We start from the raw sequence: 16,336 nt of genomic DNA, 5'->3' as shown, positions 1-16,336 counted from the left end.
TCTTGTCATGTTTAAGATTCTAATACCATTTGTTACAATCATACGTGAGTACACCAGGCCATAGACTTAAACAATGCTTAATAGAAATAGCATGAGGCCCAAGGGGCCCTTCTAACACGAGAAAATAACATAATGGTCTCACCGCAGTCCACGCACCATGGAGCAGACCATTTCTAGAGTTGCCCAGCGTTTTTCTACGGAACTGCTATCTCTGCTCCCCAAATGAATGGGTAGGACTTTGAAGAGGAAATGGCACGCATTCCTCCATAATCGTAAGAGGTATTTACATATGCTCTCTAAATAATTATGCGGCAGAGCCGGAGCATCCAATGAATTTTTCACAAAAGCTTTTTCTATTATTTACATTCCTAAAATGTAATGTGGTTTACTTATGCAGCTGGACTCCGAAATCAAAGCATTCATTCAGGGAGGGAGTCGAACGCCGCTAGAAGAAAAAAAAAAGTTCAAAGCCGTAGCGGGGTCAAGCACAGAGGTCAGTTTCTCTCTGAGACTCTCGCTGACTGCCTGAATACATAACGGACAATTGACTTTCTAATCGGGGGCCTGATAAAATATGCAGTTTAATAACTGTTATCACGGGCCTTTATGGTTTCTTCCCCACTTGTTTTAGACCATAAGCATCTAAAGCGGAGCTGGCGATTGAATAATGAAGAGCTGTCGACTCCCTTCGGAACCCTTTGGATCAGCATTTCTACTCCGAAATTCAAAATGTCCGACCACCTCTTCTCATGCGTAAGAGGGCTTGAGATTGTCTCTGGATCAAAGCGTTGACCTGTGCTGCTGGGCAACCTTTTCCCATCCCTTTGCTGAAACTCCCCCCCCTGAGTGGGGTGGGGTGGATCCTGGCTCACGGCGGACGACTAGGAATTCCATAGCGCCACCTTCTGCTGTCATCATAGACCTTGTCTATTTGATGTGACCCTTGGCTGCTGTAGGTGTCATGAGGAGATCTGACAGCCTAGCAAGGTCTGAATGAAAAACTATATAGGATATTATGAACCAAGATATGCCTGTTTACACACACACTCACACACACACACATAAATACCCATCTATGCTCTAGACATGTATTATGTTGGTGCAGTTTATGTCTCGGAGAGGTTCATGTTTTTTGAACACATCAGGTACTCTATGGTACTTACTTAGTGGGGGATGCGCTGTCTTCCCTTGTCTTTCAGGGTATGGCACCAAGAGCAGCTCTTCGGTTGAACAACGGGATGGAGCAGCCAGAATATCCAGTCGGCGGGAACAGGTGCCGTCAGGAAACCTGGCTAGCGTCTAGAGAACATGGGGACGTCTGGACAGTTCAAAGACATGGACCATCCTTTGTCCGGACATCGACGACCACCTTGAAAGTGAGAGGCATGAAGACGTGACATTCAGTGTCCTTTTGATTTTATGCATCTCAGTGTCCAGGCAGACTGTCAATATTGTAAACGTAACTTCCACGTTGCAATATTCTGTGTCCGCAATTTGCTGTCTTTGTTTCCCGCCCGAATGGGTTTGTAAAGTCTTTTTCCGTTTAGTTTCACACTTCATTCAACATATATTGTCAAACGTCATTCGTTTTTTTTATTGTGTGTTCAATTACTGTTGCGTTTGTGCGTGACAGTTTGTTGAATTCTCTGTCAGTTATAGACATCGATGTGTTGCTCAAACTCCACAGTCCTCCGGAGTTGAACAGCCCCTCACAGCTGTGTAGGAGGTCATTACTCCCGACGTCTGCACTGTGAACCAGGTCTGAGCCTCTGAGGATTTGGCAGGGGGAGTCAGGGGAAGGCGGTCACGTTTGACTGGGTTTAGTTTGGCAGCTATGGAGGGACTGTGGCTTGGACTAGTGTGTCACTACTGCCCTAACTCCTGTCACTCTTCATATCTGCACACCATGAGAAATGTTGAGGTCTGTTTGTTCACCAATCTCACTTCCTCATAAATGTACTGCTGTTATGACATGTTTATTAGGGGGTTATGAAGGGGTTTGTAAGCTGTTGATGACATTCATAAAAACATTGCAGATACAGGAGCTATCAATCGTTGTAATTATAGTCATTAATGCAGTTACCTACACCTATCAATACATGTAGTAATATAATACAATTGCTAAAGCATTCATAGACCCTATATGAACAGTTAATAACAGACAAGGTCAACTGGCAGACAAGTTTTTATAATGAAGAAGGGTTTGGGATGGGAAATGATGTTATTGGTTGCCCCAATGGTCAAGATATAGCTTATATTTGAAATGGGGCAGCATGCTTCAAGATAATATTTCAATAGGGTTAGTGCTTGCCCCTACCAAAAACCCCTAAACCTAACATCTACCTTTTTAATTTTCAACTTCAGTGGGGTGACTTCAGAGTTGGGACGTAAGCTCATTCTGCCTTCAAGGCATTGTCCGCTGCAGAACAAGATTCATGACTGGGGGGGGAAATGAAAAGGAAATGGATTAAGCTGTTAGGTATCAGGACTCAGGGTCTTGATTGGTTCCCATCAAAGCCAATGTCCTTTCAATGGAACCCATGTGTCAGTGTCGCCAAGTCCCTATTGAACATCTGTGCTTTATTATAGTGGTCTGGGAATGCCGTCGAGACCCAGACATCATTCAGGTCCATATGTATACCGTATGTACTGACCCAGCCCCTCCCTCGGGCCTTTCGGATACTGTCATGCAATGGACCAGAATCCCAACAAATGCAATCTCCATGCTGACGCTCCCCAGCATTGCTACATTGTCAGCAAACACGGCGCTCACCCCGATCTATTGTGTGGAATGACCAAATGTTTTCTTACTTGGTGTCAAGCCTAGCCGGCATGCGACCAGGACATGCACGGGAAGTCACCCCGTCGGTGCTGCCGTGTTATAACCACCAGCGCTCCTAAGAGCTGAATCCACACTGCGGGTCAAATGCACCGGGGTTAGGCCCTCACAATCCCAGTTTCTCAAAATAGGTGCACAACTTATCCCGGTATTACCCCAAGGAGTGTGTCTCAAATTACACCATATTCCCTATGTAGGCCACTACTTTTGCCCTGTGCTCTGGTCAGAAATAGTGCACCAGGGAATAGGGTGCCATTTGAGACTCTGTTTCCTGGTGGTTGGTGTTGCTGCTCCACAATGTGTGGCTGGCTGGGGACCGGACTTCTCCTAAGCTGATCCATACTCCTTATTCCTTGAATGCAGACGGGAACGCCAGCTCTCATCTGGCGTCAGCACTTCTTAAACTGTGCTGCCGGAGCTTCAGCACTTTCCTCAAATCCTTGGCAAAGAGGAGAGAAAATCCGGTTAAATCCACGCAACTCCGGAATGTATTTTCATTAAAATGCGTTTGTTTGGAAGGATCGTGTGGTTGGGGGAGAGCGAATATAAGAAGATTCCAGATTGGCCGACTGATAGCTACGCACTGTAGTCCGAGTAGCGTTAGATGGAGGAGGGTGAGCAAGGGGAGGAATTCTCTGACCGAGATACCCAAGAGGGAGACATTTATTGGGCTGTCTGGATTCAACAAGGTGTTATCATCCAGGGCTTTATCACCTTGAGAAAAGCTCCCTGTTTCAAATCCGCATTTCTGTCACTGAGCATATTTTGTGTGCGTGCGTGCGTGTGTGTGTGAACTCCTGTGCCTCCAGATAAAGCCACCATCCCTTTAGATCTCCCATCGCTAAGTCTCCACACGTCTCCATATTTATTCATGTGCCGTTTGTCTCTCGTTCCTCAAGAGGTAATTACAATCCAAGGAGAGGCAGGACTTCCTTGAAGAAGCCTGGCTTATCGCGTGCTGCTGCCCCCATCCTAGGATGTGTCTGGCCAGGCAGTGTGGAGGACGTGCAGCCCCCCCCCAACCACCCCCCCCCCTTCTCCCTCTCCCTGTCCACCGTTTATCCCTTTGGTTGTTTTTTTTCTCTTTACTGTCTATCTTCTGTCTCCTGTCCGTCTGCTGTCTGAATGTATCTCTGTCCGTCTGCTGTCTGAATGTATCTCTGTCCGTCTGCTGTCTGAATGTATCTCTGTCCGTCTGCTGTCTGAATGTATCTCTGTCCGTCTGCTGTCTGAATGTATCTCTGTCCGTCTGCTATCTGAATGTATCTCTGTCCGTCTGCTGTCTGAATGTATCTCTGTCCGTCTGCTGTCTGAATGTATCTCTGTCCGTCTGCTGTCTGAATGTATCTCTGTCCGTCTGCTATCTGAATGTATCTCTGTTTGTCTGCTGTCTGAATGTATCTCTGTCCGTCTGCTGTCTGAATGTATCTCTGTCCGTCTGCTGTCTGAATGTATCTCTGTCCGTCTGCTATCTGAATGTGTCTCTGTCCGTCTGCTGTCTGAATGTATCTCTGTCCGTCTGCTGTCTGAATGTATCTCTGTCCGTCTGCTGTCTGAATGTATCTCTGTCCGTCAGCTGTCTGAATGTATCTCTGTCCGTCTGCTATCTGAATGTGTCTCTGTCCGTCTGCTGTCTGAATGTATCTCTGTCCGTCTGCTATCTGAATGTATCTCTGTCCGTCTGCTGTCTGAATGTATCTCTGTCCGTCTGCTGTCTGAATGTATCTCTGTCCGTCTGCTGTCTGAATGTCCATCTGCAATCTGTATCTCTGTCGGTACGTCTTTCTCCTCTCTATCTGAATGTCTATCTCCTGTCTGTATGTCTGTCAAATGTCTATCTGTATGTCTGTCTCCTATTTGTGTATTTGTCTCATGTCTGTCTGTATATCCATCTTCTATCTGTCTGTATATTTGTCTCATATCTGTCTGTATACTTGTCTCATTTCTGTCTGTATATTTGTCTCATATCTGTCTGTATACTTGTCTCATATCTGTCTGTATATTTGTCTCATATCTGTATATCCGTCTCCTATCTGTCTGTATATTTGTCTCATATCTGTCTGTATATTTGTCTCATGTCTGTCTATATATCCGTCTTCTATCTGTCTGTATATTTGTCTCATGTCTGTCAGTATATTTGTCTCATGTCTGTCTCTATATCTGTCTCCTGTCTGTCTGTCTCCTGTCTGAATATATGTCTGTCTTTCTGTATGTCGGTCCTCTGTCTGTCTTGATTCTTGACTGTCTCTTGTCTGAATGTATGTCTGTCTCCAGTCTAGTCTGTCTGTATTTCTTTCTCCTGTCTGTGTGTCTGTATTTCTGTCTTCTGTCTTTATCTCTATCTCCTGTCTGTCTGTATGTTTGTCTCTCTTCCTGTCTGTCTGTTTTTCTCTCTGTCTGCTTGTTTGTGTGTCTCTTTGGTTTGCCTGTCTATCTTTCTGTCTGTGTGTTTGTCTCTCTCTGTGAATTGTGTTAAATAGTTTCCTTTTAAAAGGCTTTATTGGCATGGGAAAATGTGTTTACATTGCCAAAGCATGTGGAAAATAAGTTGGAAGAGGAAAATCTCTTTCTCACCAATGTTTTTTTACACCAGTCATCCAGCTGAAACAATGTAGCACCCAACGACTAATAATTCAGGTCAGGCAGTTCCACCTCGTCCTGCGTCCCAAACGGACATGTGGGACAGTCCGACCTCCATGGATATTTGATCCAGTTTATTGGGGACACCGTGAAAGGAAGACAGGAAATTCGAGAGACAAACTGCCAGACCACCCCAGGGTACAATAGAGTTGTCATTTTGACCAGGGCCCCAGTGTGTTATGGAGAAGTTATAGGAAGCCCAGGGTCGTGATTTGGTCTTGGGCATGCCTCGATGAGCACCTGCCACAAACATTGTCAGGGACACTGAGGCGAAAGGGTTGTGCTTTGACAAGGCCACCATTCAGCACCCAAACCACTCCTTGTCTTCCCTCGGACACAGGTCTCTGGAAACCTGCCAGGTTGAATGCATTCTGAGACCACCCTTGGATGATAAAGGAAAAGATAAAAAGCCTTCTTGCACTCTCAATCAACGGGAACGAGCCCCCACCCCCAGCCCCCGGCCGCAGACCCCGCCCACCGCAAAACACACCCGCCCCCACACGCTCCCTTCGATCATCGCTCCCTGGTGGCAACCGGGTGTTCCGTTAAAACCGATTCCACCAGCCGGTTTATGGTCACGGCAGGGCCATAGGCAGTCAGCCGATATCGTGATGGCTGATACTGAACTCCGGTGCTGAATGCCTGTTCGCCTACACCCCTTAGTTCTCATCACCGATCTCCGCTGCCTCTACGCAGAGAGAGAGAGAGACTCAGGGAAAGGGGGAAAGGGTTGTTTAAAATAGAGAGACGCTATAACTGCTGAGACCCAGAGAGAGAACGTGAGGGGAAGAGAAGGAGAGAGGGATGGGGGGGGGCCAGAAAAGAGGGGGGATTTGTTGGGGTTGCTTGTTTTATTGTTATTGATATTTTATAGACAGATTGGGACCTTCTGCGCTTGGCTGATAGCACTGGAACGTGAACATACAACACACGCGGACACACACGTACTGTACACACACACACACACACACACACACACACACACACACACACACACACTGGGCTGTGCATGAAAATTACCATGGTAACTGAATTCACAGAACAGAACACAATTGGGCCTGGGTATTTTTAAGTTTCAAAGGGATGGAAAGAACAACAGGGAAGACAAAGGAGAGGGAGAGGAGAGAGCGAAGCAGAAAGACTCGGTGCCAGAGAGACAGACTGACAATGACAGAGAGAGACCAAAAGGGAGAGAGGGAGAGCAACTGAAGTCTTTCCCGAAACGGCTGATTAGAGGGCAAAGGGAAAGACAGAAGAAAGTGGTATGTTTGTATACAGGATAATAGTCAACATCTACACCAGGGTCTCCAAATAGACAGGGATTGTATTTGGGCCACGACCTCAGCCCCTCAAAACAATCCCGGTCCCTAAAAGTATATGAACGGAGGAAATCTGTTGGTGGAAGTAATCCAACGCAAAAACAGATGATCGCATGAGCGTACCTCGATATAATCCAGGTTTGGAATGATTAGTTTTTTTGTCAACGACATCATTTGTTTGGGAGTCTTGTGGTCAATTTGCAGCGTACAAATGATTCATCGCTATTTTCTGGTCGCTTGACTGTCCAGTGAAGGAACAACTGGCCCACGGCTGAATGTAATTGTGGAACCATGAGCTACTCCAGAACGTAGCATAAAAGAATACGACCTTGGTTAGAATAAAACCGCTTTGGAAATCCAAAATACGGGTATTTTCCTTCCTCTCAATCTCTCATTATCTCTGTTTCTTTGTCTCTCTTTCTATATTTCATTATCTCTCTATTATATCTCTCTGTCTCCACGGCTGTAGCTGTCTTTCATTATGTCCCTTTGTTTCTCTTTCTTTGTCTCTCTGTTTTTTCATTATGTCTTTCTGTCCCTTGCTCTCTGTCTTTCATTAAGTCAATTCAAATAAATGTAGCAGCATGACGCAACAATGTACATATTACCAGTGCATATTGGAGATAACATGAGTTCACAATAGAACATCATTAGTGACAACAATAATCACTAAATCACAGTCATTATCTCTCGGTCTCTCAAACTATTTTCAAGGCTTGTTTCAGTTTGGGCGATTCTATTCACTCCTTTTTCTGACCTCAGTGATTTGGTGTCCCAAACTAGATTTAGTGGGTCTCAGGGTATCCCCCTGGCTCAAGGGTAAAGGTCAGCCAATGGCACAGGTGGTCCTCACGCAGACCACCACCTATGAATTCCTACATTCATTCTTTCTGAGGGCTTTCACACAGACATGCACACATGCGCGCGCACGCACACACACACACACACAGCCAAGACTGAGCCCCCTGCCAACAACAAGCCATAAAGCCCACATCTGGCCCACGCCTTCACCGCCACTTCATAAGACAAGTACAACTTGCCACTTCACCCCCCAAAAAACCCAATCCCTTAAAAAAGTCTGTTAACGCTTTGTTCAACAGTATCTTACTCTTAATCTTACTGTAACATGCACTTGGTTGTTGGATGTAATCGATCAAATGAGTAAATACCTGAATGTAAATGAATCCAGATGTTAAGGCTGTACAGACACAGTACACCGCTCTAAAACCAACAAACTTGCAGTTGTGTATTCCTATCATTGTGGGGACCATAACACACAAAAAACTGAACGTTCCCTACCCTTCACCCCAACTTAACCTAACCATAACCTCAATAACCTAACATTTATGCCTAGCCCTAACCCATAATACCTACAAGTGACTTTTATTCAAACACTAGCCCTAATTGTAAGCTTTCCCTAGCCTTAACCTAAGCCAGAAATTGACTAGGTCCTTGCGGGGACTGTCTTTTTTCATTTTTCTATCCTTCTGAGGACCTCTGGATGTAATTTTACAAGTGGTTCCTTTTGGGTGGATCAAGTAGGCACGTTGTCAAGGAGACCACTAACCTGGGACCATTGGTTTGGTGCGAGCCCCACGTCAGGTTAGTGTGATGGTGGAGGAAGAGGTTCTCGCTAAGCAGCAGCGTAGCGCGTACACACGCACGGCCTGTAGAAGAGCATGTTCCCTCCCACAGAGAGTTTTTAAAATGTAACGAGGACGACTAGCATCAGCCGATTTTGGACCCAACCAAATATAGAGAAATCCAGAAAACCGCTTATAGCTAGCTTTGTACTATTCTAGCCGTGACATTAGTCCCCCTCATTTTCTGAAAAAGATGCGACTTGGCGAAGATGGGCTGTGTGCAGGGTTTTTGGAGAAATGCAAGGTTGTTGTTTTGTCTGCGGTTGACTTTCTCCGTGCTGATGATGTGATGATTCTTTCCGTCTGCTGCCGGGTTATCCTCACTTTATCCCCCACCTCCTCCAACTCCTCCCCCTCTTTCTCTCTCCTCGCCCCGGTAACATTAATTTCTGTCAGCTGCTTTTTCTGTCATTTAGAGATACACCAAATCACATTATTTTTGTCATGGATTACATCGAGGCAATACATTTCTTAGATGAAAAAAAAAGATCAAAGTTGTTTCGCAGTCACCTCCTAGTGGTAGAAGGAGGAAAGCGGAAGGCATGGTGTGTGTGTGTGTGTGTGTGTGTGTGTGTGTCTGTGTGTGTGTGTTTGTATATTCAGTGTGTGTGTGTGTTTGTGTGAGTACTTGTGCTATCATGTTTATGTTGTTCGTGTGTAAGCGACTGCAACTCATTTTAATTTAGAAGGATACCCATCTGAAACCGAGGTCTGTACTTGCTAGGCTTCCAGATTAAAACAAATAGCTTGTATGGCCATAAAAATGAGTGTGGGTCTGTCCAGACAGGTTATTCTTTCAGGTAGCACATTGGTAGATGTCTTCAACCCCTATCAACTTCAGAGTTTCTCACATCTAACGAGACGTAATTGATTTCGGCAAGAGCCAGTCTGTAAATGCTTCTGGAGGTTATCAGAAAGTGACCTACAGGGGGAGGGGGGGAGGGCATCTTCTGGGAGGAACGGGGGATAGAAAATTCAGTGAAAGGAACGGGGCATAAGAAATACAAGGTAGGCCCCCCCGCACTTTCAAAATCTGCCGTCAAAGTCATATTTCTTTTTTTTGATATTCTGGGATGCCCACCAGACCCCCAGCCCCCGCCACACAAAACCATCCCCCCTCCACCCACTCCAACCCATCCTCGCTAACGGACACAGGAGAGGACCCGTGGTTGAGGATGTCACGGAAGCCAAAATCCGTCGACAGCAGTCCGCAGTGGGGCGTCTGAAGCGGAGGTGGCTGTAATGAAGAGTGTGTGGCGGAGGATTTGAAGCTGTCACTTTGTAATTACCTCAACGAATACAGGCTCGGATAGGGAGGGAGACGGAGGGAGGCCGGGAGACCAGAGTGAGTGAAGCCAGCTAAGAGGAAAGCTGTGGTAGAAAATCGGAAGTGACAGACCAAATAGCGCAGCGTGTGGGACGTAAATAACTTTTTTTTTTTCATCCTTCATCTTCAAAAAAAAAAAAGTGTTAGCGTTACTTCAAGGGTTTTTGGTGGCAGTGGGATGGAGGGAGCCAGGCTGAGCCGTATCCCTCTCTGAAACGACAGAATATCCCTTGCTTTCATCTTGGGAAAGAATCTCTCACATTGCTTCCTTTGATGGGCTAGTCTTTGGTGTGTGTGTGTGTGTATGTCTCCTCCTGCAGGAAATGTGTGTGTGGTGTGTGTTACGTCGTAGACGTGACCCAATCCGATGCCGACACGCCATGGTATAACTTCCTTGTCGAGGCCTTAGAGCTTGGTTACATTATGACGCGTTGTCCGCGATACATCGAAGAAGAGTCGACACACTACGCTGTTTTGTTGTGTGAACTTGCGGATAGAGCTCAAGACGCCACCGTCCAGGAGGCCACATTTGATAGAGCCCCCCCAGTGCAAGTATTAGGAACTGAATCAGGTTTCTGTGCAGTGCGCATGCATGTCACTTGATTTTCCTGTGATGGAGGGCAACGATATGGCGTGGTGGGCAACGATACGGCGTGGTGGGCAACGATACAGCGTGGTGGGCAACGATACGGCGTGGTGGGCAATGATACGGCGTGGTGGGCAACGATACGGCGTGGTGGGCAACGATACAGCGTGGTGGGCAACGATACAGCGTGGTGGGCAACGATACGGCGTGGTGGGCAACGATACGGCGTGGTGGGCAACGATACGGCGTGGTGGGCAACGATATGGCGTGGTGGGCAACGGTACGGCGTGGTGGGCAATGATACGGCGTGGTGGGCAACGATACGGCGTGGTGGGCAACGATACGGCGTGGTGGGCAACGATATGGCGTGGTGGGCAACGGTATGGCGTGGTGGGCAACGATATGGCGTGGTGGGCAACGATACGGCGTGGTGGGCAACGATACGGCGTGGTGGGCAACGATACGGCGTGGTACGATCATGCCGGTGTAAATTCAAACGCTATGGAAATGGTCTTGCAAGAGATACGTGTATCTAACGTTTTTTTTTCATAATGTAAACAAGCCCTTTGAGTCTGTTAAAAGATCTTCTAAGACTGGACAAAAACGTGTTGATAGAAATTGATTTTCTAAAGCCAAACTAGTCAAAAATGTATATTGGTGTAGCACAACAACCAGACACATTTTTTTTGGCATGAAAATGATAGTCTACTGACAAACTCTGTTGCTAGCAATCTACTGCAGTCAGACATTCTGTAGTCAAAAACATTTATTGCAGCCAGACAAATTATGTAGCCAGGAATTGTTCCTGTAGCCAGACAACCAGACTAACTCTGTGGCCAGAAAAGGATCTTCTGGCGCCAGGAATAAAAGCATGCAGGATAAGAGAAACAAGGCCCCCAATGCTCATTGGATGAGCGAGTCTCAAGTTAGACTTGCTCAGCCAATGAGCAGTCAAGAGCCTTGTTCTGCTTCCTTGTTTTCTAAATCCTACATGTTTTTCAAGTAGGAAGTGGGGGATTCGTGAGGCCACTCTTGGCTAATGGTGAAGCCCACTTAGATTCATTGTGTAGTCGATGAAATCACCATCCTGTTCTTAAGCCGTTGGCGGGTTTTGAAGGTTCTAAGACAATGCTCCTGTAGGACATGAAAGCATGTTGGGTGAATGGAACATCAATCCCAAAGAACTGGCCTGTTTCCTCATCTTAGGCCATATTTCAAATTTGGTAACAATATGGCCTTAAGCATGATAAGATGTGTTATTCAACTGCCTATTCTTTTCAATGTGTGTGTGTGTGTGTGTGTACGTGTGTACGTGTGTATTGACGCACGTGTGTGTCAAGATTGTGTGCTTTTATGCCTCACTAACCTGCCCTCGGCTCTGTAATTCCAAATGTTTTTCTTCTTCTTCTTCTCTCTCTCTCTCCCTTCAGTGCACCTCCACTGCTGGTTCTGGCCAGAATCCAGCTATAGATTGTTAATTAAGGTTTCTAAGCGATGCATGGTCTCGCCTCTAAAATACTAAACCAATGTTCTTTTCACGGACTTCAAAGTGTCCGTGTTCCATTCCATTGGGATTAGTGATGATAGTGTCTGATAGCTGCCTGCTGAATTAAATGCCTGTGGCTTGGTTCAGGTACTCAGATATAATACACAATAATAATACATGCTTATACATACACACGTAACACACAAAACTGCATGCGCTGAGTGTACCGTCCCAAACCTTTGTCTAATGTAAACAGATCCACCATTTAACAAAAAATAAACACTTGAACTTATATCAGTGAAAACGACATGATAATACACATACAGACACACACACACACACACGCAACGGTTTTAGTATTTGTGTTTTCATATTATATTTTCTCACAGCCGTGCTTTTATGCACAATAATGCCATATATGTTCAATATTCTCTGTCTAGAAAACAAAACCTTTTACTGGTCAATATTTTAGCAGATGTCCTCCATACACTGTTTGTCCTTCACTCAACATCACATCCAGCACCCCCATGGCAAATTGGATTTTTAAACGGCTTCCTTTTGATCATTCCTCACACTCTAATTGACTGATTTTCTCCCCCCACCACAGAAACTAATGAAACAGAGAATCTGTAAGAAAAAAATTTGAAATCTCTATAGCAACTCTAGCAGAGATTGTACAAAGGACGAATGACAAGTGTTTAAAGGGCTTGAGGGTTTTGTTAATGTTCAGTTTTGTTTTCTCTCTCTCATCGGCTGAGGTCTCGGGAGACACGTGAACGAACAACAGCCACGGGAAAAAACCTCACAGTGCGAGAGAGAGAATGAGAGAGAAACTCGTCCTTGGTGATCAATGTCTGTGCTATTGTCAGTTCTTTTTCCTCACAAGGGCAAGGAAAGGAAGTGAGGAAATATATTTGATGCAGTGCAGTTGTGTACACTGCTTAGGCCTTTTACAAACGGGCAGTTGAAGTACTGATAAATGCCCTGTATCAAAGGTTATTATTTACTATGGTAACAAGTACTCCTGAGGTAGAACATATTAGCTTATGGTATTGCTTTTATGAAAGTTACATTCACCTAAATAAAAAAATGACATAATGGTAATTGCATGGTAATTGCAATGAACTTTCCCCTTTTGTTCAATCCCTTATGAACTAGTGCTTATCACCGAACATGCCTATAAGTCGTTGTCTTAAATAATTCAATCATGTCATTCAATTCAAACAGTAAGCTTCAAGGTAGAAGTCCTAGAACCCAAAGTCTCCTCATAAGTGAGCTGGGGAGAAAATGTACAATCTGGTCTTCTGAAATGACATACTTAAAAAATAATGATATCTTCTGAAATCACATGCTTGTGTAAAATTGTCTTCCGAAATGAAAAGCTTGAATACAATTATATTTTCTGAAATGACATACTTAAATATAATTATAGAACTTTCTTTGCAGGGCATTTCGGTAGTGTAGAAAAAGTTGAGTGTGAGAGAATGTCAGGAGGGTTACTGCTGAAACCAAGGTGACAGTTGCTAAAATTGTACCAGTATGATGTACGACAGGATGTTTTCTGTTTTTCATGGGCTGACAAATCTATTTTGCTTACTGCAAACATTATAATCCTCTTGGCTGTTTGTAGTGAGCATGTCCCGTATAATTTCTCTGACACTCTTCAAGTTGTAGTGCTTCTCTCGAAGTTGAGTTGACATCTCAGAGTTGATGTATAGCATGTGGCACTTTTGCGTATATTGAATACGGATCTGAACCCTTGTTTGTCATTTCGTTCTGCTTTTACTGACTGCACACCAACTGAGGCTAGGAGAGAGTCATGGAGAGTTAGAGACTATGTACTGTATGTATATGTGTTTGTCTGAAAAGCTGTGAGAAATGTCTGAAAATGTTGATAGAACCAAGAAAATGTCATTAATGGGGATCTTTTTAAAGTCCTTTTTTTGAGTATTTTTTTTGTATTGTTTAGGATAAGTTACAAAAGGGGGGCATAAGAGTTTCGGGGTACCTTTGAATTTGGGGTTAAAGAGGTTTTTAGGGTTAATGAAAGGATTTGGGGTTAAGGATATGTTTTTCAGTTTAATTTTAGGGTTAGGGATAGCTTCAGGATAAGGTTAGGATTAGGATTAGTAGAAATTTGAATTTTAAGGGGAGTGAATGTTGTTGGCCACAATTATACAGCCAGCTCTAAGAGAGGGAAAGATAAAAAGAGAGAGGGTAGACCCAGACAGATACCTGTCCATAATTACCTCCAGCAGGTCAGCTTCCCCCTAGCTTCTATCACGAGGATCCTCCAGCTAACACCAAGTCAAACTATCAACTGCTCCTTTTTTCCACTTTCATCCCCCTTCTCAGTCTTTCCTTTCCTTTTCTCTTGTTGCACAGAGCAGACCTTGATGTCTTCCCAATAATTGGCAGCAGAGGTTTCTTTTCTTTTTTTTTCTCCTGTCTCTCTCTCTCTCTTCTGCTCTTCCTATTGCTTTGGAGAGATTTATAGTTGGCCAGGGATCAAAGGCGGACCCCTGCGCCGCTCTGGCCACCCCAAAGGGGTGTCGGCGGCTGGCACCGGGCCGGCTGATGTACAACCACACAGACAGAGACAGACAGGTTGGACAGACAGTGCGTATCACCCCTGCAATGGACAGGGGTCGATCATTAAAAAAAAAAAAGGGGGGAAAAACGTGTCTGAATTGTGGTCTTTCTGGTCTCACATGATGCGTCTATCTTTTATTCTTCTATAAATCCCTCCCTTTTAACTTTCGATCTCTCTGTCTTCCGTTTCTGCTCCAGAGTCCGGATCAATGGCGGTAGGTAGAAGGTTCAGACTGAGAGGGAGATGGACCTGAAGCCCATTCAACAACAGCAGTAAACCATCTAAGGTAAACACCTCTTCCCCACGGAGAAACCCTGTTTAAATGTTTGAGAAGAACTGACTGGAGTTCAGTGGAACACTCCAAATCCCTCTCCCCTCAACAGCCCTTGTTCAAATATATATATATATATACGCAGCAGCCCCAGTCAGATGTGGGGAAGGCTAGAACAAATAAATTGAGGCGGTGGAGACATAAGAAACAGGTAGGTAAAACAAATGAACAAGCCTCTGTAGCCCAAACACATTCAAGAGCCCAGTTCCTTTTCAACACTGGCATTTGACACGTTTGCATAAATGAGAGAGAACAGGAACGACGCAGGGTAACAATTAATTTTTCAGGCTTTCTCAAAGACCACTGTTCTAGCAACTGTCATTTCACTTTTACACATGATGTATGTATGTATTGTTTGCTAAATTTGAGAGCAAAGTAGTCAGGAATATTCTAGTTTACACCCATTTGAAGTTCTTTCCGTCCAAGGCCCTAATGCCTTGTAGACCATAGTTCCTATTTCAACACAAGCACATTGCTCCAATGTTTGGCAGGCGACTCTCACCTGCTATTCATTTGGTGTATTTGAAGTATGTTCAGAGTATATTTGGCCATGTCTGATTACAAGTCTTTTGGTCCTCAGTGCTTATTATGGCGTTCATGAGAAATACTTCCTCTATTTCACAAGGTGTTTCATGAGCGTTGGAACTGTCCGGCATTCAACCACTGTCATTACCCCTGTCACAAACACCTGTTTAACTCTTGCTATTCTTTGTGCTTACATTTCAGTTTTTGCCCCTGTTCTTTGTTTCATTATTCCTGTTCTTTATTATCGACCTAAATTGTTTCCCTTATATCATGTGCACAATAAAAATAAGCTATGATAGCCAGCGGGTGTTCCAGAACGTGGGCAACCCGTTTTGGTTTGGATTGGAGAATTTAAACAGTTTCACTAGAAACAGTTTGTTTCTGCAATCTAGAATGGTAATTATTGTGCTCATTTGTTAAATTGTCTGTATTCTCTTGAATTTGTTTCTATTTTTGTTAAGTATTGTACACTGATATGCAGAAGTCTATCAAATTTGCCAGCCAACCTGCTATATAAAAATGCTACGTGCCTACTAATAAGTGAGTGATCCACATCTATGTTTATATGGGGGCACCTGATGTTAACAAAGGTTTTTTTGGCTGGTCCCAACAAGGGAAAATGCCTTTTTTTCAGCAGGGGTTAGGTTAAGGGAAAAACATAAGTTTGGGGATAGTGTTATAACTGGGGTTGTAACACCCGTTAGGTGTTATGAATACTTTAGCTCTAAAAAAAATGTGTGTGTGTGTGTGTGTGTGTGTGTCTGTGTGTGCTCTTTACATAAGATGATGGATACTGTGAATATAGTCGACCCAATTCCATTGAAATAAATGGTCATCACTGCTATAGTGTCTGCAACTGGTCTACTTAGCTCCATTGACTTCCATTGAAACAGAAAATAAGGGAGCCAAAACACTGTCCTGACATTATTTCAACATCAGAATAGACGTCCATTTTTTGCAGAAGAAAATAAAAACAAAACAGTTTTTCCCCCCACACACTACATGCCGTCATGCATGAAAATCCCCTCTTCAGCCAGATGTTTAACA

At 44.4% G+C, this 16,336-nt stretch overlaps 1 protein-coding gene across 4 annotated transcripts in view; it reads left to right on the top strand.

Moving 5' to 3' along the window:
* The window catches only part of LOC105021564 (axin-2), an 86,870-nt gene that overhangs the window by 11,865 nt on the left and 58,669 nt on the right, over positions 1-16,336 (top strand). For 2 of the 4 annotated variants that reach the window (XM_034294285.1, XM_034294284.1), the window contains exons 2-4: positions 1,200-1,376; positions 11,785-14,459; positions 14,631-14,719. The gene's annotated coding sequence lies outside the window, so the exon portion shown is untranslated. The remainder of the gene's footprint in view (positions 1-1,199; positions 1,377-11,784; positions 14,460-14,630; positions 14,720-16,336) is intronic. The other 2 variants (XM_034294287.1, XM_034294286.1) reach the window with 2 other exon arrangements.

This window comes from Esox lucius, chromosome 9 (assembly GCF_011004845.1).
Source record: "Esox lucius isolate fEsoLuc1 chromosome 9, fEsoLuc1.pri, whole genome shotgun sequence".
Taxonomy (NCBI): domain Eukaryota; kingdom Metazoa; phylum Chordata; class Actinopteri; order Esociformes; family Esocidae; genus Esox; species Esox lucius.
The sequence above is the reverse complement of the archived record's forward strand: the minus strand, read 5'-3'. Positions and strand labels throughout refer to the sequence as shown.